General features: G+C 39.4%; 1 pseudogene; it reads left to right on the top strand.

The window, feature by feature from the left end:
- Positions 1-5,223: 5,223 nt before the first annotated feature.
- The window catches only part of LOC127660894 (myomesin-2-like), a 74,278-nt pseudogene continuing 55,686 nt past the window's right edge, over positions 5,224-23,815 (top strand).

The raw sequence follows: 23,815 nt of genomic DNA on the forward strand, positions 1-23,815 counted from the left end.
GTACTTCCAATAGTGAGTACTTTATTAATTAATTAAAATCCGTTACCATGGATACTACAGTAATGCTGTAGTAAAACCATTGTCAATTATATCAAAACATTGGTTACTACCAAAAAGAAAAAAAAAAACATGTTTACTACAGTCGTGGTTACTAACACAATATTTCTACAGTAAATCCATGATAAGTTTTCATAAGGGTATCATTTATTAACGAGGATTAAAGATCATTATCAATGTTTTAACAACTCTGAATTGAAATAAACAATCAAACAAGCCCATTATAATAAATGTGTGTTTTTCTGTCATTATCTCATTATCTCTATCTATGACTGAAAGTGTGAGCGCTGTCTGACCGCTGGTGTATTTTAGCATTTCTGCGCATCAAGCAGAGCAGAAGAAAAAATTGTTCCGGTGCCATGCAACAATTCACTAATATAATAAATTTTTCCACTATGAAGCTTATGAGAACCATTAATATTCATGTTATCTAAATAATAATATAACTTGTTAAAAAAGAGTTATTCAGAGTCGATATATTTATGTGAGGATCGATATTCTTGATTCCACATCTGTATCTGAAGTATCGATACTTTAGTATCGATGCGCCCATCCCTACTAGAGAGTCAAAATGCCTCACCAAAGGCTAAAATCAGGGGCACAAAAAAGAAAAGAAAGCAAACAGAGAGCAAAAGTGAACGTAAAAAGCAGAGAGGCGTTGGCCAAATTTCTTGCCAAGCATGAAAGACTAGGTATGACTGGTGAAGTTGAACGTGGCAAAAGTGAGGAGCTAGTGTAGACTAGCAAATAAAACTGCAGCTAGCTAGCTTAACCTTTAAATAACATTAGCATGTTCACTTAACTAGATAAGATATCAATATAATAGATAGATAGAAATGACATATTATTAAACGTGCCCCGGTGCTAAATTATGATAAGCTCTGACATTACGGTTCTTTTTAACGTTTTGGTGTAAATTTGAATCACGCTTCTGCAGCCTCTCTACTCTGTTTCGGAGCTGCGCTCCACACACACACACACACACACACACACACGTTGTGTTTCCATGTTTTATGGGGACTTTCCATAGACATAATGGTTTTTATACTGTACAAACTTTATATTCTATCCCCTAAACCTAACCCTACCCTAAACCTAACCCTCACAGAAAACATTCTGCATTTTTACATTTTCAAAAAACATAATTTAGTATGATTTATAAGCTGTTTTCCTCATGGGGTCCGACAAAATGTCCCCACAAGGTCAAAAATTTCGGGTTTTACTATCCTTATGGGGACATTTGGTCCCCACAAAGTGATAAATACACGTTCACACACACACACACACACACACACACACACACACACACACACACACACACACACACACACACTAGGGGTGACCAGATCCCAACAAACCAAATGTGGGACACCAATGCTGAGAAGTCAACATTTTTTATATGACGCTATATAGGCAGCAAAGACGGTAAAAGGTCCACCTGCACTTGACCCACATGTGTGCAGTTTAATTGACATCAAACACAGCCCCTTGATGACAGCCTTCCTTGCCTTCTTCACAGCCAATGGATACAATTATTTTATTGACATTTTAGATTTGTTTCCAGTGAGATATTGAGTTTATATAGTGACTTTGCTGTGGTAAACATTATTGTTTATACTCTATAAACAACATTATTTAAAAAAATAATACATTTTCATCAATTATTTAATAATTCATATAAAAAAAATGATAAGGAGTATTGATCAGAGTAATGGTACTGATAAAATCCTAACGATACCATCCCTACTTATAAAGCAATTATATTGCAACCTGCTGGAATTACTGAAGCTTGCAATTAGCTCATTTTTAGGCCTGAAGTCAGCATGAAAATAATCAGACTGTTCCTATGATATCACCCTCTATCAGACGGAGAGATGAGCATCCCCACCATGCAGAGCAGGTCCACTGAGGGAGAGACTAGCATCCCTAAACAGTGAGTGAGTGAGTAACACAAGGATGGGTGGTGGTGTGGTGGATGGCGCTGGAGTGGGTGTGGATGAGGGCAGTCCCACGGTAAGTAGGAGTTGCTGTTTTTTGTTGTTGTTTTTATTTAATAATAAAAAAAATCATTAAGAGTAAGAAAATGCTCTTTATTAGAATATTTGTTTATATTCAGGTTGGCAATGAGCATGTACAGAAGCACAGTCAAAGTCTGTCCAATTTGGAAAATGTTGTTCCCCTGTCCATAAATCCTGATGGCCGCCCTGAGCATACACAAAATCCTTTGAAATAGGTGGGCATATGGCATATGCCTGTGCATGACCAAGACTGCACTACTGCTTTTACCCCTCACTTGGGGTAAAAAGTCTCCACTCATCAAATAAAAAATAAAATTTTATGCCAATTTTGAAATCCTGGCCAGGTGCTTTTTTAGGTCAGAAAAAGAGTTACATATGGCACCCTTATTCCACCCATTTTTACCCCAAATTCAATCCGTTTACTTAGACACAGAGCAGGGTAGGCCGGATACTAGAATGCAATCTTTGGTGGGGCACTTGTATGTTTAGAGGGGGGCAACGTTGATTATTTCATTGTCAGTCAAGATGGGTGGCTCCATGCAAATCTAGGGGGGCAATGCCCTAAAATTTTGCAGTGCAGATTGACAAGTAGTTTTTGTAGCTATTTAAAGTTTTGAGAATTTTTTGTTTATATAAAAGTGCCTTTTAATCCAACTACAGAAAACATTTGAAAATTCTCAAGATTTTGCTACTAAATTAGACCACACCCATCCTTTCAACAACTCGCCCTCTCACCAAAATCCCACCACTCAAAGACATGTCAGCAGCCGACTCAATGTCAGTGTAACGCTTGGTGTGCTTGGGAGTCAAGAGGAGACGCCGGAGTAGGAACTTTCAATCCTTTAATAATAACACTGGCGCAAACACTGGCGCAAACACTGGCGCAAACACTGGCGCAAACACTGGCGCAAACACTGGCGCAAACACTGGCGCAAACACTGGCGCAAACACTGGCGCAAACCAAACATCGCCATTCAAGGACTGACAGAAACTAGGAGAAACTGAAGGGAATATATACACAAAGGATTAGACGAGGGAATGACAAACAGGTGGGGACAATAAAGGGGTGATCAGGGCAGTGGCTTATGGGAAACGTAGTGAGGGAGAGAACTTCAAAATAAGAGTCCTGGAAAAAGGTGCAGACTGAACGTGACAGTCAGTCAACCTCGTCAACCCAAACACTATCTGATGTGTAAAAAGACTGACAGGCAGAGAGCCTTTCTGATTTTGTAAGTTTTCATATTAGCTAAAACTGGGTTCTTTTTTTTATTTATTTTTTTACAGACAGTTTCTAAGGGACTATAATGTACAATAATAATGTAATGATTATAGTAATATAAGTACTATAGTAAAAATGTAACAAGCAGCCTAATAATATAGCAATATATTATTAACAAACAGGCAATTATCAATCAATAAAAAAGTTATGATGTAAAATATTGTACATTTTGTATTAGATTAAATATTGTATTGCACTTAATATAACACATTGCAATAGAGCCAAATGAAAATGTTCCACTGAAACTGACCATGGTGTGTTCTAAAAGACATGGATTAGACTGTGAAATGCATATTTCTGGGTTTATTCCTGAAGACATTTATGCTTTTACATCTTGAAAATCTACACATTTCATTTTAGTGCTGTGGGTTAAATCAACTAGTCTTACCACAAGGGAAAAAAAAAATCTTTTGGAGACAAAATTTCAGTGTACAGTACATGACTCGTACAAAGCTCAAGGCCTTCTCTCTCAATAATCTGACTCTAAATCAAATGTACTGTTAAAGCTGCTGTGTTTGATTCCAATGAATATTACATTTAAAATGTTTCTACTTCCTGACTGACTTCACTGAAGCCAATCAGAACAATTGGAGGCGGCTCTCTGCCAATGGCATGAGCTTGGGGTGGGACAATATGTTCGACCAATGGAAGACAGGGGAGTGTTTGAGGAACAAAACTGCCATAATTTGTGCAGTTCAGTTTGGTGGAGCTAGTAGCCCAAATTTGATACAGTGGTTTTAAAAACAGGATTTGTTTGAGGTAATCTTTTGCCTTCAGAAGATCACTTCGAGCAGTGTAACTCTAGAAGGTAAAAAATGAAGGATTAGTTGTCTTCTTCAAGACACTCTAAAACATTAAAATCATTGTTGAGCAATAACAAAGGTGTGCATTGTCTGTCCACTAATACAGACCTACAAAATTTAGCCATTTTTTCTTTTTCTTTTTTTTTATTGATCATTTTGGCTGTATTAATGCCAACGGCATACATTTAGCCAAAGGTGTTTATTTTTGGAGGAATTTTGATATTTCAACTTCAGTTCCTATAATACATCTATAATATACTGTGTACACCGAATTATTAAACTCAGGACCTTCAGGTTAAAAATGTCCCCATTGAAACCCATTAAAACTGCAATATTTGATCCCAGTGCCATTAAAGCATAAAATCATGAATTCTATGATATTCTGCTTTCATTCCAGAGGCCTGGCTTCAAAATGTACTTTTTAAAAATATTTTCCACTAGATGGCGCCATTTTTCTCATGTTTAGCCTATGGAGCAAATACATACTTTTTTCCTATTTTCTGTATTATAGAACACTGCAGGCCAACTGAATAAATGATGTAGCTAAAATTGTGTGGTTCATTGTGTTGGTATGAATGTCAGAGTGTGTTCTGTATGTGTGTATTAAGAAATGTGTGAGTGTGTGTGTAAAAATCAACAGTGGTATTATGTAAATACACTGGCATTTAAAGTGTTAAAATCTTGAAAATAAATGAATATTTGGTAGTTATGATCAGGACTGATGTTGGTTAGTCAGTGAAAGTGGAAAATAATATTAATATATAATCTTTTTATGGCAGTTTTTTGACGCAGACAATTTTGTCCTCTAAGGACCTCTGAGTAACTTTTTTGTATTGATGCACAAGGGTTAAACCATTTATGTTTATATATTATGAATACTACTCAACTCAACAAATATTTAAAATTACAGAATGTAACCCCAATTCCACCCTCATTTGAAAACATCTGTGTCTTAATGACTGTATACGAAATGTTGAGAGAAGTTAGTGTAAATGCTATATATAGTCTAATGCCCATCCATAAATGGGGTGTGGGGGCTGCAGCATTCCAAATGGATAATATTTTGCTTTTCATCAGCTGGTTTCTCCTAGGCGGGTAGAGGCTCATCTACCTCCGCGTTGCGCTCTTGTATTCTCCAGGGGTGAGTACAGTGTGTCTGGCCATTTATTTCCAGACTTTTTCTCTGAATTTACAACGCAGAGTTACTTTTGTAGAAATAATCTTCACTGTTGAGACTGAAGTAGACTTTTGAACTTGACCTTGGTAGGATGTTGATCTGTAAATGATGTTTGCTTGAGTGGGAGTTGCACTTGACTTTGAAGGCGATTACAACATGAGCAATTAAAATATTTGTAGTGCTCTTTATGCATATGTTTTGGTATAGGATGAAGGAATGAGTATTTGGACTGAAGACACATTTATATTGCTTTATTTATTAATTTGTTTATTGTGGAAAATGTTCTTGTGAAATGTGGATGCTATGAGCTTTGTAAGATTTAAAACATGAAAACATTGCATGTGCTGTGTTCATATGGGGTTCATGTTTTAGGTGGTGTAGCACTGCAATGATTTAAGTATGCACAACTGTTTGTTTGTTTGTTTGTTTTATGATTCCCCCTCAAAAATGTGTGGAATGAAATGTGGAATGTTTTTTATGTTAATAGACGGTAATACAGTTAATTTTTCCATATAAGAAATGGAAAGTACACTGAAATAAGTGGGTAAGTGTAGTTGCTACCTTAAGGAGTTATTTGCACTTGAAAATTACCTTGTAACCTAATGATTCAGTCTTATGTAATAAGTTTGTCTTATACCAATTCATTTGACCTGAATTACACAACATTTACACTATAGTAACATGCTTCTCCAATGTACACTATACAGTAGAAATAATAACCCTGGAATAATGTATCCATCTCCTTGGACACTCCGATATCCCAACCCCCAACCTCTAATTTTAAACTGCCCTGACGCTTGGCTTCCTTGAGGCCCAAAGCTCCAGAACACCCCCTCCTCCTTGTCTCCACAAACAGGTCCACTTTCTTAACACCTAAATCATATCAGGAGTGGTCCACACATTTATTAAAATACTTTAGACACTGAGTAGATAGGACATTGAGTAATCCTAGGCCTAATTCCTTCTAGTTTGCATTTGGGCATCTGTCAATCCAAGCATTATGTCTTGTGTGCAAAGACGTTGCATGTTTTTGTTCCTGGTTTGATTCATAGGTCCTTTGAGGTTGCCAAATATGGCTGCAGTCATTACCAGACACAAGCATTTCAGTCAAGACTACCGCAGTACTGAGTCTAAATATGTTGTTCGGGAATACTCAAGGTAAGGTACACGGTGAAGAATCATAGCAGCAAGAGTTTCATTATTGCAGCTAATCGTGATGCTTAGAGCGATACTAAAACCACTTGTTGAAATAAAATACAAACACAAAATGTAACATTGTAATAACATGCTAATAAAGCCTATATTACCAACATTAACTGAACTATAATAGACACCTTCATGTGAATATGTTCCTCTGCTTGTGCTGTTGTAGATAAACACTGCCTAGAAATAGTTTGCTTTTACTAATGCATTTTACATAGAGAGACTTTAATAATGAATAAAGAAAACTAGAAAAGGCCACTTTGATAAGCTGTCCAGTTTCATTTATGTTGGAAAGCAACAAAATAAATGGAGTATACATGTTATTTCAGGATAAGAGGCCAATTCAATTCATTTCAAGTTTGTAAAATGTCAGTTGCAATTAGTTATGGAACTTAAACTAAGACAGATGGTCACAATTGGTCATGATTTAATTTATCATTGATTAGCAGAGATTGGTTTATTAGTGAAGAGAACAAGCAAATTGCGTTTGTGGTGATTATTTGCTCTCTGAGATGTCAAAAGGTCATTATTTTGGTTTTGCAGTCAGATCAAATTATAGGTCAAGGCCATAGCTTTCTCAAGAGAACATTGGTAAAAAATGAGAAAGAAATATACATATATACATATTTATATGTGAAAACATCTTAGAACTCATTTGGAAATGTAAGATAAAAAAGTTAAAAAATAAATACTTGCAGATCAGTGTCATTTTATTTTGTAACTTTTTCCCTCTGTGGATTGATCTAAATTGTGTTGCATAAACGCATGGGAAATATGTGTTTGTATATGTTTGGATGCATGTCAAAGTGAATTAACCTATTACTAACCTGTAGTCATATGAACTTTTGACCCCAGCTGATAGCTTGATGTCCCTATTTTTCTCATGGCAATTGCGCTGACCTGTTAGTCTTTGATCTTTCCCAGTGTTATCATTTTAATGTATGTCAATGTGTGTTTGTGCATTTAGCTCTGCAGCTGAAGAGGTGCAATATAAATACCAAACAGAGAAGAGAATCAAGGGAGTGGTAAAGTTGCCTTTTACATCAACACCATGCCCATTTCAGAATATCATTGCTGTTATAGAGTGTGCAACTTTATGTAATTACTCAACCCAAACACATTTCAAGCTTAGTTAAGCAAAAGGGTTTTTCTGTATGTTAAAGTCAGTTACTGTTACTTGTAGTGGCAGGGTTCCCACAGTAATTGAAAACATGAAATTGTAGAGAATTTTTAGAGTCAAGAGCTGTTTGAATCCTATAGTAGGCCACAACTGCAGTTTGTCACACATACCACAAATGTTATTATTTATCTTCTTTCATCAGGTGGAGAAGAAGATGCCTGAGAAATATGTCCGCGAAGAGTCCATGATCAGGGGCCCAAAGTTCGTGGTGCGTCTGAGGTCCCACACAGTGTTTGAGAACACTCTCATTAAACTGTTCTGCTCTGTGGAGGGATACCCCACCCCACACGTCAATTGGTGAGGCTTCATCACACAAAAAGTCTTACTGTGCTTCGTATACCCCAGTTGTCCATGCAATATCTATTTTCTCAGTCAGTTTGAGTTGAAATCGCAAGTTTATGTCTAGTATTATATAATTGTATTTTAAGTGCCCCCCCAAAAGTATTTGGAAACCAAAATGTAAAATATATTAAACTCATTGCATTAGATAACAAAAAAATTATAATCATTGGCATATGCAAACAAAAGAACTTCACTTTAATGAGCCATATTGCCTAACTTTTAAGCAACTGGTGTCGCAGTGATTTTTTTGGGGATGTACTGTATGAAGTCAGTTCCCCTCGAGTTCACACAAGTGTGCTAGCAGAGTAATCGCAAGTGGAGTTCAACGGTAACTATGAACTAGTTCCACTAACATTTGACAAGCACAATGTGTCCAACTATTTTGTCCTAATTATGAACAGTATATCTATTTCATATCATTTCAAACTAAACAAACTTTTTTTGCTAATTATTTTGTTTAAAAAGTTTGCTTCCTTTATTTGAAATAAATGCCACATTGTTTGAAATTGTGTTATCTAATGCAACAACATCTAAAATGTAATAATAAGCATGGAGCATGGTAAAGAAATGCTAAGAAGGTCTATTAAAAATATATCATAAATTCTCGGCAGGTTCAAGGATGACGTCATCTTGGACACGTCTTCTGGAAAGTGCTTTGTGGAGAGCAGTGCTGGACATCATGCCCTCACTATCCTCAAGTAATGTGAACTTTGCTCTGGTCTTTTCTGACAGAGATACAATGTGCTGTTTTGCTCATAAACTATACAACAGCAAGACTCAGTTTGCATGATGAGTACATGCATACCTTTAAGTTTTTAAAAGAAAAGTTCACCCAAAAAGAAAACATATATATATATATATATATATATATATATATATATATATATATATATATATATATATATATATATTGTCATTTACTCACCATTATGTGGATCCAAACCTATATGACTTTCTTTCTTCTGTGGAACACAAAAGGAAAGGCACAATGACCGCCTCAGTCACCTTTCACTTTTTGGTACAGCAAGAAAACTTACAACTGGGCATTTTACTTTTGAGGTTTTGTTTCCTAATTCCCATTATTCTCAATAGTGAGGTAATGGTACAGTAATTTTTAAGTCTGTATACATTTAAACAGCCTAGTCTCACTGAATGAATGTTACTATAACCACATTTTTGAAAAATGAGTTTTACTGGCCACTTTCTTTGTTTTGCGGCCTTTTCCTGGTGAAATGAACACTAGAGGCGCTACAACGACTGTGTGTTTTATTTACTTCACACAAATCAGGAATACAGTACAGCGGCTGATTATGACTTTATAAATCTTATTTTTCACACTTTTACTCTAAATCATAATTTAAAAAGACATTCAAATGCTTGTATTACAGACTCACCAACATTTACACACTTATTCCAATGTGATTAACTTCTGCGGTACCTCACCAGCTAGAGTGGACTTTGGACTCGGAAACTGTGCCTCAAGCCCAGCCAAGGATGCTCGAAACAAAAGTGATAGTGAAGCGGAAGTGCCATAGAAGTGAAATGATGTGGTTGCTTCAGTACATGTGTTTTTCATGTCGAATTTGCTTTAAAATAACTTTCGGTTAGGTTTAGGTGTTGGTTTAGGGTTAGGATTTGTTGTTTGCTTTTTAAAAAAACACTATTGGTTAGGTTTAGGTTAAAGTTTTTGGTTAGGGAGGTACGTTTATAAATCCATCTCATATTCACCTTAAAAACCTCATCTAATTACAACATCATTTTACTGGATTGTGGCACCCCCTGCTGGATATATCACTGGGAAACTGCAGCCAAACGTGTAATGAAGCACGTTTTGGTTTGCACAAATGTTGCAATTGTCACGTAAATTTAAGGAGATCAGGCTGCAATTAAAGATAGTTGATCAAACCCAGACACAAAAAAAGTGCTTAATTTCCATGAAAATCATAAAAATCTTCACAGCCCTTGAAACAGGATTAATTTTCTTTCAGCAAACCATATTTTTTTCTTTCCTTTGATTTTGGGGTGAAACTTGACCATAAGGGCAACTTAATCACACGGGAAGTCGGCATGTTGTTTCAGAGAGTTCCAGTACCCTAGGATCAGTTACATTATGCCGACTTACTGACATGTGCCATCTCATCAGCAGCATAGGAGACCTGGGTTCAGAACCCGTATTGAAACCAGGAAGTAATTACATTTTCATAATCAGTGATGAGCACGATTCAGAGGTTGCATTTTTCCCCTCTAACATGACATTTTTACTCTACTGATGGCTAGTCTTAGGTATGGGGTTTGGGTTGTGAGGTGGATTACAGTTTATAAAATATGCATTCCTCTTCACTGTTTTACATCATGTACAACTGAAAACAACTCACTTCACAACTGACATTTGGCACCCATCTGTGGACATTTCACTTGGAAAAAGGATCTCACAAATGTTAATATGCCAAACAACACTTACTGCTTTGGCCACTGGGGGCAGTGTTTACAATATTGAGAGCACAGACCGATTTTAGCTCAAGAAAAGCCAACCTACTTTTTCTGATTTCACTTTGAGATCAGTTTGGTAAGGCTTCAGATTTCATGAGATTCATCCTCCAAACCTCCAAAATCATCCAAAACACAATAAAAGTTCACAAAAAAGTATATTTCCACAAAAGGAAGTCATGTCAATGGGATTGCATGAGAACGTTTCCAATTTAGTCCAGGGCCGCCGTGTCTTGAGCTCCTGTCAGCTGTTCATGCCAAAGTTCTAAGTTTGGTGTCATCTGACACTCCGGCTCCTTAAAGAGAGCTGGCTTTCACTGCTTTCACAAAGTCAGTCCAACAGACACTCTCCCTTACCCTTATGTCACATTTATGTCCTCTTCTTGCATTCAGAGCACAAACCTCACAGGAGAAGCTTGGCATTGCTCTAAAATTGACCAAACAATTACCTTTCTGACAAACAGCCGTGACTCAAAAGAATGGCAATATATATATTAAAAATGATTTTTCTGGTGATAAAAAAATCTAATACAGCAACATAATGTGAATACTGTGATGACTTTATTTGGCCATTAAATTTCCTAAGTGAAGTGCCTTTAGACAAATTTTACAATTCTTCCTCTTCTTGTGACTCCAGAGTTTGAGAGTATTAAAATAGAGATCAAGTGTCCTATTTTAAGAGCACTATGCCTTAAGTGTATTGCTATGCAATATGTCATACATGCAAAGTCAGTGGGCATGGCCATGAAATTTTTATATTTTCGTGTAAGTCTAGGTAAATCTAGGCAAGTAGGTTGGCGAAACCACATGCGCAAATTTCAAATTGGCTGGGTCAAGTGCAAATTAATTTGGAGGCTCCTCTTCAGTTATTGCAATTTCTGCATCCTATTAATAAAAATATTGAATAAACGTCGATATAGATGAAGACAGCCCATTCATAAGAATTTGGTAGTGTAAATGGGCTGTATGCAATGCATTCCCTGCTCTGTTTGTTGCCTGTGTTGCTCCGGACCACGATGTATGTGTTGTATGTTCTCTATCGACCTCTCTCTCTCTGGGACTTTTGGCTCTCGCCCTGCTCACTCGTGTCTCACCTCTTATGATTTTCTTCTCTTCCATTGTTCATTGTTTTGTTATATATGTATACATTTGGAAAGTTATATATATTTGGAAAGGTGCTATACAAAATAACTCTTTTAAAATCCCTAAACTGCAAATGCAGGAATTGATATTAAAATTTGCAATGAGATTAGACATGGTTCTCAAACGTCTTAGCGTAATGACCTATTTTTTAAGAAAATAGCAAACTGTGCTTTGCCCCACTTCATTAACATAAAACACACCCACAGATAGCGCAAACACTCGCACTCATCTTGCTTAATATGTTGAAAAAAAAAGGGAAAAGGCCAACACGGAGAGGCAGTGAGAGAGAAAGAGGAGAGAAAGATGAAAAAAAAAACACTTACACGCCAGTTCTCCGATACTCCGTAGCTTGGCCCTTGGCAACTCCTCCACCCTCTAACGGATGACAGCCGCACGTTCCTGGGCGGTTCGGAGGATTCCTCCAGCCCCTGGCAGACAGAATGCCCTGCCGCATTCTCGGGGAATGGCATATACCCCAACACCTGGCAACGGTTCTCCCCACCAGGCGGTCGGCAGCGAGCCCCTCCCCGCTCACGGTCGGCAGTCTCAGACCCCGCCACGTTTCAGCGGCTGGTAGGGGATCCTCCACCCCTGGCAGTGGCCCTGACGCGCTTTCCCTGGGAGGGGCGTGCCTTCCGCTCCCCGTCTGCCGGCAGGTCATCCACGTCTACCTGGATGAGAACGGGGACAAGGGGAGGGAAACAGAAATAATTAAAATAGGGGGGGTACTTCAGTAACAGTGAAGTAATCCCCCCAAAAAACACTGTACAATTTAAGGATAGGGAAAAGGCAAATGCGGAGCGGCAATGAGAGAGAGAGAGAGAGGAGAGAGAGATGAAAAAAAAAAACTCTCTCCACCCCTGGCAGCGGCCCTACCGCTCCAGGCAGTCGGAGATTCGCTTTCCTCTTGACCCCTCCACATTTCTGGGGGATGGCAGGGCACTCCTACGCCCCTGGCTGCGGCTCCATTGCTCCAGGCTGTCATGGAGTCCAGTCCCCCTCGCCTCTCGGCTCCTCCGTCACCCGGCAGACGGCCGCAGCTGCTCCGTTGGGGTGGACGGTAGTAGTGAGAACTCAACTACGGCATATACCTCCTCCTTCCCGGGTTTCGTCACCAGTGTAAAGGAATATAAAGGTCACACTACAGTCTTCTCATTTTTTTCCCCCTTCATTGCGTCTCGTGTTTGCCATTCAAGCTTCGGAGCCTCCCATGTTGAACATGTTGTGAAAGCAGACGCTTAGCCACATTAGCATTTAGTTTGGAGCAATTATCCTCTTGACAAGCGCATTAGTTAACTGCCAATTTATCCATCATGATGGGGAAGCACTTTATGTGCTTTCCAATTGTCAATTAGGGAATGACTGTGGCACATATCCAATCAAATAGCAAACATGGTGATTATTTATTGACTGATTAATTAGTGGAGTGGGTGAAGACGGGTTGCGATCCAGAAGTGTATTGATTAAACACCTGTGAATAAGTTATACTTACTTTTGTAGGTGTGGAACTGATGACACTGCAATGTACACGGCTGTTGCCTCAAACTCGCATGGACAGACATCCTGCCAGGCCTCCATCATTGTGAAGAGTAAGACTAACAAACACACTAACCCTGTTTAAACTACTTTGATCTAGTACTTTTCTGTGTACAACAATGTCCTGTATGTGTAGTAGAACTATTCTTTTGGTAAAAATACCTACAATTACTAACTGAATTGTAAAAGTGCTGTCATGTTCACTTTATAGGGTGCAAAGAGGAAGAGAGGACCTCTACTTATTCCTGGATGCCTTATCAGTGTAAGTGTGAAAACATCTATTCATTAAAGAGTGAATAATCAGTACAATTGACAAACAAATACTGAAAGAAAGTAACTCTTCAGTTTTTTCTGCATTTCTCAGATGCTATTTTACCTGAAATCAAGTATACAAAGATTAACATCACCTTCCTTGAGACGTTTGATGTGACCTTTGGAAAAGAAGGTGATAAGGTCACTTTGACCTGTAAGATGACCATCAGCCCCAACTTGGCCAATCTGCAGCCTGAGGCTTTATGGTATAGAGATGGTAGGCAAATTTTACTACACAATACCTACAGTATGAGTGATAGTTGATAGATCTAATGACAGCTGCATATAATTGTAGCATTCACCATTTGTCCATGTGACATCAACATATATGTAACTTTCATAAGTGAATGATTCTCACAAAAGTCACACGTCATCCCAAAATCAAAACAAGAAAAGTAAATAAAAACAAATAATAATATATTTTGCATAAAGAAAATTAGGTATTTTTTTGAGAAACATTAATTGTTTTCAAGTTTGACATTATTTTCTAGACAATTTTGCATACATTTCCCTCAAATTCTCATTACTATATGGCCATTTCCAATTATTTTCAATAGAGAGCTACGGTAGATTCTCTATTACTATTGAATAATTACTCTATTACACAATTACTAATGAATTAAATTTTGTTTTATATATTACATGATTTTAATGTAGTACAGTGATTTTTCTAACTCAACATAAAGGCAGTTACATAAAAACTACCATGATACACAAATACCTATATTTCATAATATATAGGGATGGGAATTGTTGGTTCCTTAGTGGTTCCATTAATTATTATTTAAGCACTTTTATGGAAGAATCATTAAAATAAAGAACAATAAACACACTATTTTAAGACTATTTTTATATATAAGACATTTTAAGACTATTACAAATCTAAAGTATAGCTAAAACAACTCACTTCTTTTCACCGTTTTCCTTTGCTGTAAACAACGCTCGCTTCCGCTTTTGACACTTCTTATGCAACGCCTATGTCATACGCCGGAACTTGACTCTCATGTGAATGCGCGGACGGCCGTTATCGGAAACCAGTAATTATAGTTTATAAAGTTATAAATATGGATATTTTTCTTACATAAATGTATTGCCTCGCTTCAGAAGGCCTTTATTAACCCCCTGGAGCCGTATGGATTACTTTTTTGATGGATGGATGTGCTTTTTGGGCTTCAAAATCTAAGGTACCATTCACTCCCATTATAAAGCTTAAAAGAGCCAGGATATTTTTTAATATAACTTTGATTGTGTTTAGCTGAAAAAGGAAAGTCATATACACCTAGGATGGCTTGAGTGTGAGTAAATTATGGAATAATTTTCATTTTTGGGTGAACTAACCCTTTAACAGAACAGATTCTTGCAAAAGGTGTATTTGCTCAGACTTTTTAAATGAGAGATTTCATTCATTCATTATTTTTGTAAAATACCACTAACTTCAACAAAACTCAAAGGCCCTGATTTACTAAATTATAGTGTTTATAAAAAATAAAACATGTGCAAACTTGTGTAACGTTGATGGGAGAGACAAGACGGGAAAGTGTGGATCCAAACGCAGACACATTTTTTTAATGTAACTCAGAAGATGAAGACATAAAGATGAAAATAAAACACTTGAGAAAAAGGGACAATCATAGGTAACAGCAGTTTGCTGTTTAAACACGTCTGTAACATTCAAATTAACATGTTAACAAACTAACAGACAAACTAACAAGAACTGACGATGAGGGAAGGAGACCAGAGGGTATTTTTACACAGAAGGTTGATGATGGAACAGGGAACAGCTGTGAAAGTTGGAGGGCAGGTGAGGGTAATAAACAAAGGTGTATCCTTGGAAATTAAGTCCATTCATAAGGGGAAACAAAGGGCAGTTTGTGACAGACCCCCTCCATCCACCCCCAAAGGGGTGACTCATGGCACCCAAAGATCGGTCGGAAAGGCAGGCAGGGACAAGAAGATGAGGAAGGATCCGGAGGATGATTAAGAGACCAAGGAGGAGTTGGCATATGATCAGGAGGCCAGGGAGGTGACCACAGGGCAGGGACTGGGTTATGAGGCCTGGGAGGCAGCCACAGGGTCGGGACTGGTTCAGGAGGACTGGGAAGTGGCCATAAGGTAGGGACAGGGAATTGAATTCCAGGAGGAGGATCCGGAGGTGGAGCAGGCGGAGCCCCAGGAGAATCAGGGAAATGAGTCTTAAGAGGAGGAGTCTCTGGGAGAGCAGATGTGACCGCTGGACGAGGAGTCTCTGGGAGAATGGACATGACCGCTGGGGCCGGAGTCTCTGGAAGAGCGGATGTGACTGCTGGAGGATGAGTCTCTGGGAGAGCGGATGTGACCGCTGGCGGAGGAGTCTCTGGTAGAGCGGATGTGAATGCTGATGGAGGAGTCTCTGGGAGAGCGGACATGACCACTGGAGGAGTCTCTGGGGGTGGGGCCACCATGGTCAGCGACTGGGAAATGACCTCCGTGGCCAGGAGTGCTGGCAGAGCCTGGGAAACGGCCTCCGTTGTCTTGGCAATTTTTGCATGTTTCCCAAAATGAATATGCAATTTAGAGGCATGCCTCCAAATGCGCATAATAAAGGGAAATGTCGATGCAAATGAATTAAATTGCACCCACAACAAAGTATATATAAAGCCAGAAAGTCATTTCAGAAATGGAAACTTTGAGAGCAAATTAATACGAATGAAAGGCTGGTATTAATTTGATTTGAATTGTGCATTATATTGTTATTGTGTCAAAACAGTGACTTTGAGAACAAAGAATACATAGAACACCTATTGATGACATGCATTAATGTGATATTAAAATATTTCTCATTAAAAAATTCTCAGTATTCGGTTATTATAACTCAATATCAAAACTGTGTCACAGTGTGTCTCGACTGTATTCAAGGACTCTTATTTTGAAGTTTTACCCAGCACTACGTTTCCCAGAATCCACTGCCCCAATCACTTAATTGTTATCCCCACCTGTATGCCATTCCCTCATTAGTGTCCATGTGTATATAAACCCTCTAGTTTTGTTCATGTTTTGTCAGTCCTTGAATTGTTATGTTTGAATGGATATGTTTGTGTGGCAGGGCGGAGGGCGGGGCCGGGTCGTGATCATACACACCCGGTCCCGTATTAGGCTAATCAAGCCTCCCGAGAGGGATAAAGTTCGATTGCAGAGGATTGTGTGGGAGAGAGAGATCGTTTACGGACATGTCCGTCATATGTGTGTGTTTGTCTTTTGTTTAAGTTTGTCATTAAAACTATTATTTATATTATCAAGCCGGTTCTCGCCTCCTCCTTTCCATTGATCACTTTACAGTTTGTTAATGCGTTTGTTTCCACTCCAGCATTTGCTTCCACTCCAGCGAATGTTCTACTCCTGTGTTTGTAATTAAAAGATTCAAAGACTCTACTCCTGCGTCTCCTCTGTTCCACTCCGGAACATCAAACATTACAGAAGGACTGACCACACCGACAAAGCCTCACTTCAAAGAGCACTTCACTGAGCATGGAGCCAACACCTTTATTTTTGGAGCTTTTTAGGCAGGATCTTCCTCTACTGGGAGACTCAACCAGGTTCCTCTGCCTCGCAGCTACTACAGACTTTTCCGATGAGTACCTCAAACCCATTTATGGTATGTGAATAAACTTTAACCCTACAACAGCGCTTCATGTGGTGGGCAATATCTCCCTGGTGGAGTATGTTGCGGGTACTCTAATCCTCCATCTACCCTCATTACCCTCTTCTCCAAAATACCTAATCTCCCGGTTTTCTCTCCTCACCTTGAGGGTTATGGCGGTAACTCCAAGCTTTCCTCGGCCCCAGCTTCCACAACTCCTTCCTCGCCCTCTGTCTCCAAGGTATCTCCACTCCATTTGACTCGCCTAAATAATAATTTTTGGGGGTGCTCATCCTATCCTGTTTCCGGTGTTCGATTCCCTGCCTCAGCCAGTGGTAGTGACCACGGTCAAAGAGCCAGTGCCCATGCCTGCCACGGTTAGCGAGCCAGTGCCCACACCTGCTACGGTTAGTGAGCCAGTGCCCACACCTTCCATGGTTAGCGAGCCAGTGCCCACACCTGCCATGTTTAGCGAGCCAGTGCTGGTAGCCTCGACCGTCTCAGAGCCAGCACCTGTAGCCTTGACCGTCCCAGAGCCAGTGCCTGTAGCCTCGACTGTCCCCATAACCACGCTCCCTGTTGGCCGAAAGAGAAGGAAGAGGGCACCTTCTCCCCAGTCTATGCCAGTGCTCACAACCACGGAGGTCGTTCCCCAGTCTCTGCCAGTGCTCACGACCACAGAGGTCATTCGCCAGTCTCTTCCACGGCTTTCAGCCCCAAGCCTGTCACGGCTACACCTTCCATGGCTCCAACCCTTGAGCCTCTCGCAGCTCCGCCTTCCATGACTCCACCCCCAGAGTCTTCCACATCTCAGCCTTCATCTCCTCTCCTTAAGTCTTCCTTAGCTCCACCTCCCTTGGCTCCTCCTGGCTCCGCCCTCGGACTCTTCCTCTGCTCCGCCCGCTGTGTCTCCAGTGGCTCTGCCCACTTCCCCAGAGTCTCCTCCTCCAGAGGTTCCACCTCCTGACCTAGTCCTTGCCCTCTGTCCAACTCCCAGGCCTCCTAACCTAGTCCTTGCCCTCCGGCCAACTCCCAGGCCTCCTGACACAGTACTTTCTCTATGGCCGCCTCCCAAGCCTGCTGACCCATTCGCAGCCCTGAGGCCACCCACTAGGCCCCCAGATCATCCTCCTGGGATCCTTCTAATGTCATCACCCTACCATCATCCATGTTGGGGTGCCAGTTGTCACCCTTTTAAAGGAGGGGGTGTAATGTCACAGTTTGTCTCCACTGTATTCTAGGACTCTTATTTTGAGGTTTTCCCCAGCACTATGTTTCCCAGAATCCACTGCCCCAATCACTTCAATATTATCCCCACCTGTATGACATTCCCTCATTAGTGTCCATGTGTATATAAACCCTCTATTTTTGTACGTTTTGTCAGTCCTTGAATTGTTATGTTTGAATGGATATGTTTGTTAATGCGTTTGTTTCCACTTCAGCGTTTGCTTCCACTCCAGCGAATGTTCTACTCCTGTGTTTGTAATTAAAAGATACAAAGACTCTAATCCTGCATCTCCTCTATTCCACTCCAGCACACCAAACATTGCAAACTGATTACATACTGATGATCATACAAATCCTATAAAGCTTAGAAAAAAATCCTATCAACAAATTTATTCCCAATTTATGTTGTAATAATTGTTTTTAACTGACTTTATATAGCACAATATTTTAAATGGTGGTTCTATCCAGTATTCGATTAAAGAGGGTCGGCTGGTGCACACCAGTACATCGAACAAGTGTGTCTGGCTCCCACGTAGTCTTGCGTAGCCAGACATATGACTGCAGCATATGTCTGTGCTCTATAGCAGCTTCAATTGGCCAAGAACCGCCTATTTAGACAGGAAAAGCCATCTAACTGAAGGGGTGGTGTTATCGGAGATGTAGCCTACCACAATATAAGACCGGCATGGAGGAAATAATAATTCATATAAATGAGTCTATGTGGGAGATTGCACAGAAAACACAGGAGAATAGCAGAAAATGTGTAGAGAGTTTTAAGTACTGTACAGAAAACCACATTACAGAGAATTTCACAGAAATAACTAAGTAAACAAAGCAGAAAATGTGCTCAGCTTGTGGATATCCACATAATTTTTCTCAAACAAAACTCTGAAAATCTTTAAAAGATTTGATGTCACTAACCTTGTAAACTCCTCAAAAGTGCTCATTTTATCAACATGGAACCTAATGAACACAACTCGTCTTCCATCCGGACTGATAAAACATCCTGTATGCATGTACTCTATTGAATCAGTCAATCAGATTTGCGTGTTTGCGAGCAGATTGAGAAACTGTGGGCATTTGGTGGGCACGCCATCTGATGCTGAGACTAGCTCCCGCGTAACGAGCAGCTTCCGCTGGTTCTTGTCCATGCAGCCTCTGTATCTCTCTCGAGTGCGACTTTATCATGGTGATGATATTTGTGGTTTGAAATTCAGATTTTATTTTTGTATACATCAATGGTGCAATGGCTTAACGTGTACATAATATAGTATTTTCCTGCCGCTTAATAAATATTAATAATTATTATTGCTTAATAATAATAATAATAATAATAATAATAATAATAATATATATATATATATATGGCCATGTAAACACATAAGCAGCATTCTGATGGGTCTTTGACGAATGCAAATGTGAGTGAACAGACTGGATAGGTCATAGTCATAGGAACCATAAGTCAACACTGCAGGAAAACCAACATTTCTTGGAGTACAGCGGAAAAAGCACATACACTATAAAATATACCCATTTATACACACCAATGCAAAATAGCAATGGTCTCTCACCTGCGCTGGTACATAGGGGGAATCACAGAGTTTTACGTAAGAGGGAAATTACATTGCTCTAGAGAAAGCTGCTACTGACCAAGCCGCATTTACAGTATACAAGAGTAAAGAGTACGCCACTTATACAGTGCATATAAACTGGAACGGCACTTTTTTGCAAAACACAGCGTTTTTGCAATAAGCCACTTTCTGTGTCCCTGTAACATGGTTAATATCTTATCAGCAATCATCCAGTAATTACTCTGATTTAAGTCTCTCAAGTTTTTGATTCATTAAAAAGAACCGGCTGATAAGAGTCATTCGTTCAGGAGGTAGCGTTGTATTAAGAAGACTCATAAGAGTCAGTTATCCCTGATAACTTCTCAGACCATAGGGACGTCTGAAATTCCTATTATAGGTTTAATGGAAGGAAGCTGTTGGGTTCCATTGAAAATCATTCGTAAAAATGGTGGTCCTGGGTAGCTCAGCAAGTACAGATGCTGACTACCACACCTGGAGTCACAAATTAAAATCCAGGGCAAGCTGAGTGAATCCAGTCTGGCTTCCTAAGCAGCCAATTGGCCCGGTTGTTAGGGTGGGCAGAGTCACGTTGGGTTAACCTCCTTGTGGTCGCTATAATGTGGTTTCCGCTCTCTGTGGGGCGCGTGATGAGTTGTGCGTGGAGATTAGTGTGCAGCCTCCACACGCGCTAGATCTTCGCGGTAACGCGTTCAACAAGCCAAGTGATAAAATGCGCGGATTGACTGTCTCAGACGTGGAGGTAACTGAGATTCCTCCTCCACCACCCGGATTGAGGCGAGTCACTACACCACCAGGAGGACCTAGAGTGTATTGGGAATTGGGCTTGCCAAATTGGCGTGAAAAGAGGAGGAAAAAAAAGCAAAGTTTGTAAAAATAGGCTTAATTTACCTTTTGCAAAATATATACATATTTTTGGGTTAAATATGACCCAAACATGTTCTTAATAGGTTCCATAAGTTCCAGTTGCTTTTTTTGCAATTAAATCATATGCATACACACTTAGGACTATTTCTACAACATCACTTCCTGATGTCAGAAGTGCATCATATTTCATGACTCATTATTTCTCCTCAAAAATGAGATTATACTCCCACTCCAGATCTGCAGCATATTCCACAAAAGCAATATTTTCATGTTCTCTTCAGTGAAACCTCATATTCTTGTGTGGTCCCTCCAGAGCACCTCCTGAAAGTGTCCAAGTGGGTGAAAATGGAGACAGGGGGAGGTGTCGCTCAGCTCACACTCACTCAACTCGCTAAAGATGATGAGGGTCTTTACACCCTCCGCATGGTGACCAAGGGAGGGGACGCTGTCCACAGCGCTTACGTCTACGTTGAAGGTAAAAAGAGCTGTGAACTTTGCCATGACTTGATGAAATTCCCTCATGTTTTGTTTTCTTCATATGTTATTACTTTTAATGGCCTTTGAAGGACTGGATTAGCATAAATTATCTGAGACAATGTCATCTGTTTCAGAGCTGTAATTGACCCTTCTCTAAGCCCTCTTTCACAAATGTTACTAACTACTCCTAACTTAGCAACTGTTGCTGTCCGCCAGATATCACACAAGCTTGTGCTCTTTTCTAATGAAAGTCTATGGATAAGTTTATTTGGATAGTTTCAAATAGACTTTTATTAAATTATTAACAAATGTGGTAAAACGATGTTGCTGAGGGACTTATAATAGTGAATAATATCCTACTCAGCCCTCATTCCCAAATGAGCATTCAAAACATCATTAAGAACACCTACTTTTACACTGAAAACATTAGTAAGCGATTTTATCACACTTTAGTCATATTAACATGTATAATGTTTACATGTTGTGGTTATTTGAAACAGTGTGTATTTTAGCTTTTATGTACTGGACCCATTCACTTTCATTGTAAGGGCATTACATTGACTGCAATTTTTATTTATGTGTGTGTTGTGCTATTGTGGAAATCAACATTATGCTTCAAATGCTGTTAATTGAACTTAACTTGTATTGAAGCTGGAACATTCCTTTAAGAGTTCACAGTACCATAGTATGAATATGTAGGAACATTTTGTTCACATACACTAATGTTATCAGTCGCAATCCCTTTTAAATTAGGCTTTTCTCTCTGCTGTTGTCAAGTTAATTAGCATATGTCTAGATTAGATAACATTGTCTCAATGTCAGTTTGCAGTCTCTGCAGTTTTTCCATCATGTTACAGCATGATATAATCATTTTAGCAGATAAAAGCTTTTTTTTAAATTATAAATAATTGTCTAGGAATAATATCCATTTCATTTTTAGAACCACATTACAAGCACATTTAGCTGAAAATTGGAGTTTAAAATTTTTTTTTTTCAATTCAACCATTTAGATGTTCTCTAAAGCTTGTCTGAGTGAGCAAAGTAACCAAACCGGGTGGAGCTCAAAGAAGGGTTTGATCCCTCAGTGCATTTGTGCATCAGTGATGTCTAGGAGTCATCATGTGTTGTCTTCTTAACAGATGGTCCACCTCCAGTTCCTCAAGCTCCAGGAGCCCCGATGGACATCAAAATCCATGATGCTAACAGAGATTATGTCATTGTGTCCTGGAAACCTCCTAACACGACCACTGAGGGCCCCATCACTGGATACTTTGTTGACAGGTGACTGCGATGACTAAGGTGTCTGCCCAATATGTGTTGTTTTATGGAATACATTAACGGATTCAAGTTTTATTGCTACAGCAGCCAAAGAAAAAGTATTTGGACACCTAAACCACACTTAAAAATTTTGAAATATCATTCCATTAGTTCATCATATTAACTATGGACAACCAGAAAATTTCCAAATACCCTTTTTTGTCTTCATTTTGAACAGTATATATTGTTTTATCTTTTGTAACAAACTTATTATTATTTGATTTGTTTTTGCTTCAAAATTGTGTTTGTGCAAAAAATGTTGTTGACTTTTTTTGCTTTGAAATTAAATACTAATTGGTTTAATAATTTGTTATCTTATGCAGTGACATTCATGCATTTTTAAATGTTATTGTCCAAATACTTTTCAGGAGCACTGTATGTACAGTGCAGTCCAAAAGTCTGAAACAACAAGTGAAAATGCTTCTATTTTACATTCTTTGTTAATTTTATTCTACATGTTTTATTAAAAATTGGGTTATTTAGTACTTATAACGTTTGCAGGAAAGAGGCAAGAGATGGAGGATCTATGTGCTGGTCTTTTAATTAAAACTCACTCAATAAACAAACTCAAAATATGACAACAGAACAAACTGTTACATCCATGAAAGTTTAACAACTGAAAAAGATGGAGAAAACGAGGGTTATAACACACACGCACACGGTTAATAAGACAAGCTCGGATCAATCAAGGGGAACAAAGAGAAACAACAAAAACCAAAACCAAGTCTTCAAACGAAATATCTTTATCCTTCTAACGACCTCTAGTGGATGCTAGGGAGAATGTCCCAAGTGCAACAGAGTCACCATCTAAGGAGCGTCTCGAGATGCTCTATAACATAAAACAAAACAAACTAAAAGTTCATAGGAAGCGTAGACTCAGGGGACGGAGCTGCTGGACTCAGAGGATCCGGAGATGGAGCTACAGGAGGTAAAGGCTCAGGGGGCGGAGCCACGGGATGCGGAGGCTCCGGAGATGAAGCCACAGGAGGCAAAGACTCAGGAGGCAGAGCTGCAGGAGGCGGAGGCTACAGAGATGGAGCCACAGGAGGTAAGGGTTCAGGTGGTGGAGCAGCAGCAGCAGGCAGAGTCACTGGAGATGGAGCCATGGAAGGCAGGAGGCTGAAGCTCAGGGGGCAGAGACTCAGAGGGTGGAGCCACAGGACGTGGAGACTCAGAGAGCAGAGT

The sequence above is a fragment of the Xyrauchen texanus genome, chromosome 20 (assembly GCF_025860055.1).
Source record: "Xyrauchen texanus isolate HMW12.3.18 chromosome 20, RBS_HiC_50CHRs, whole genome shotgun sequence".
Classification (NCBI taxonomy): domain Eukaryota; kingdom Metazoa; phylum Chordata; class Actinopteri; order Cypriniformes; family Catostomidae; genus Xyrauchen; species Xyrauchen texanus.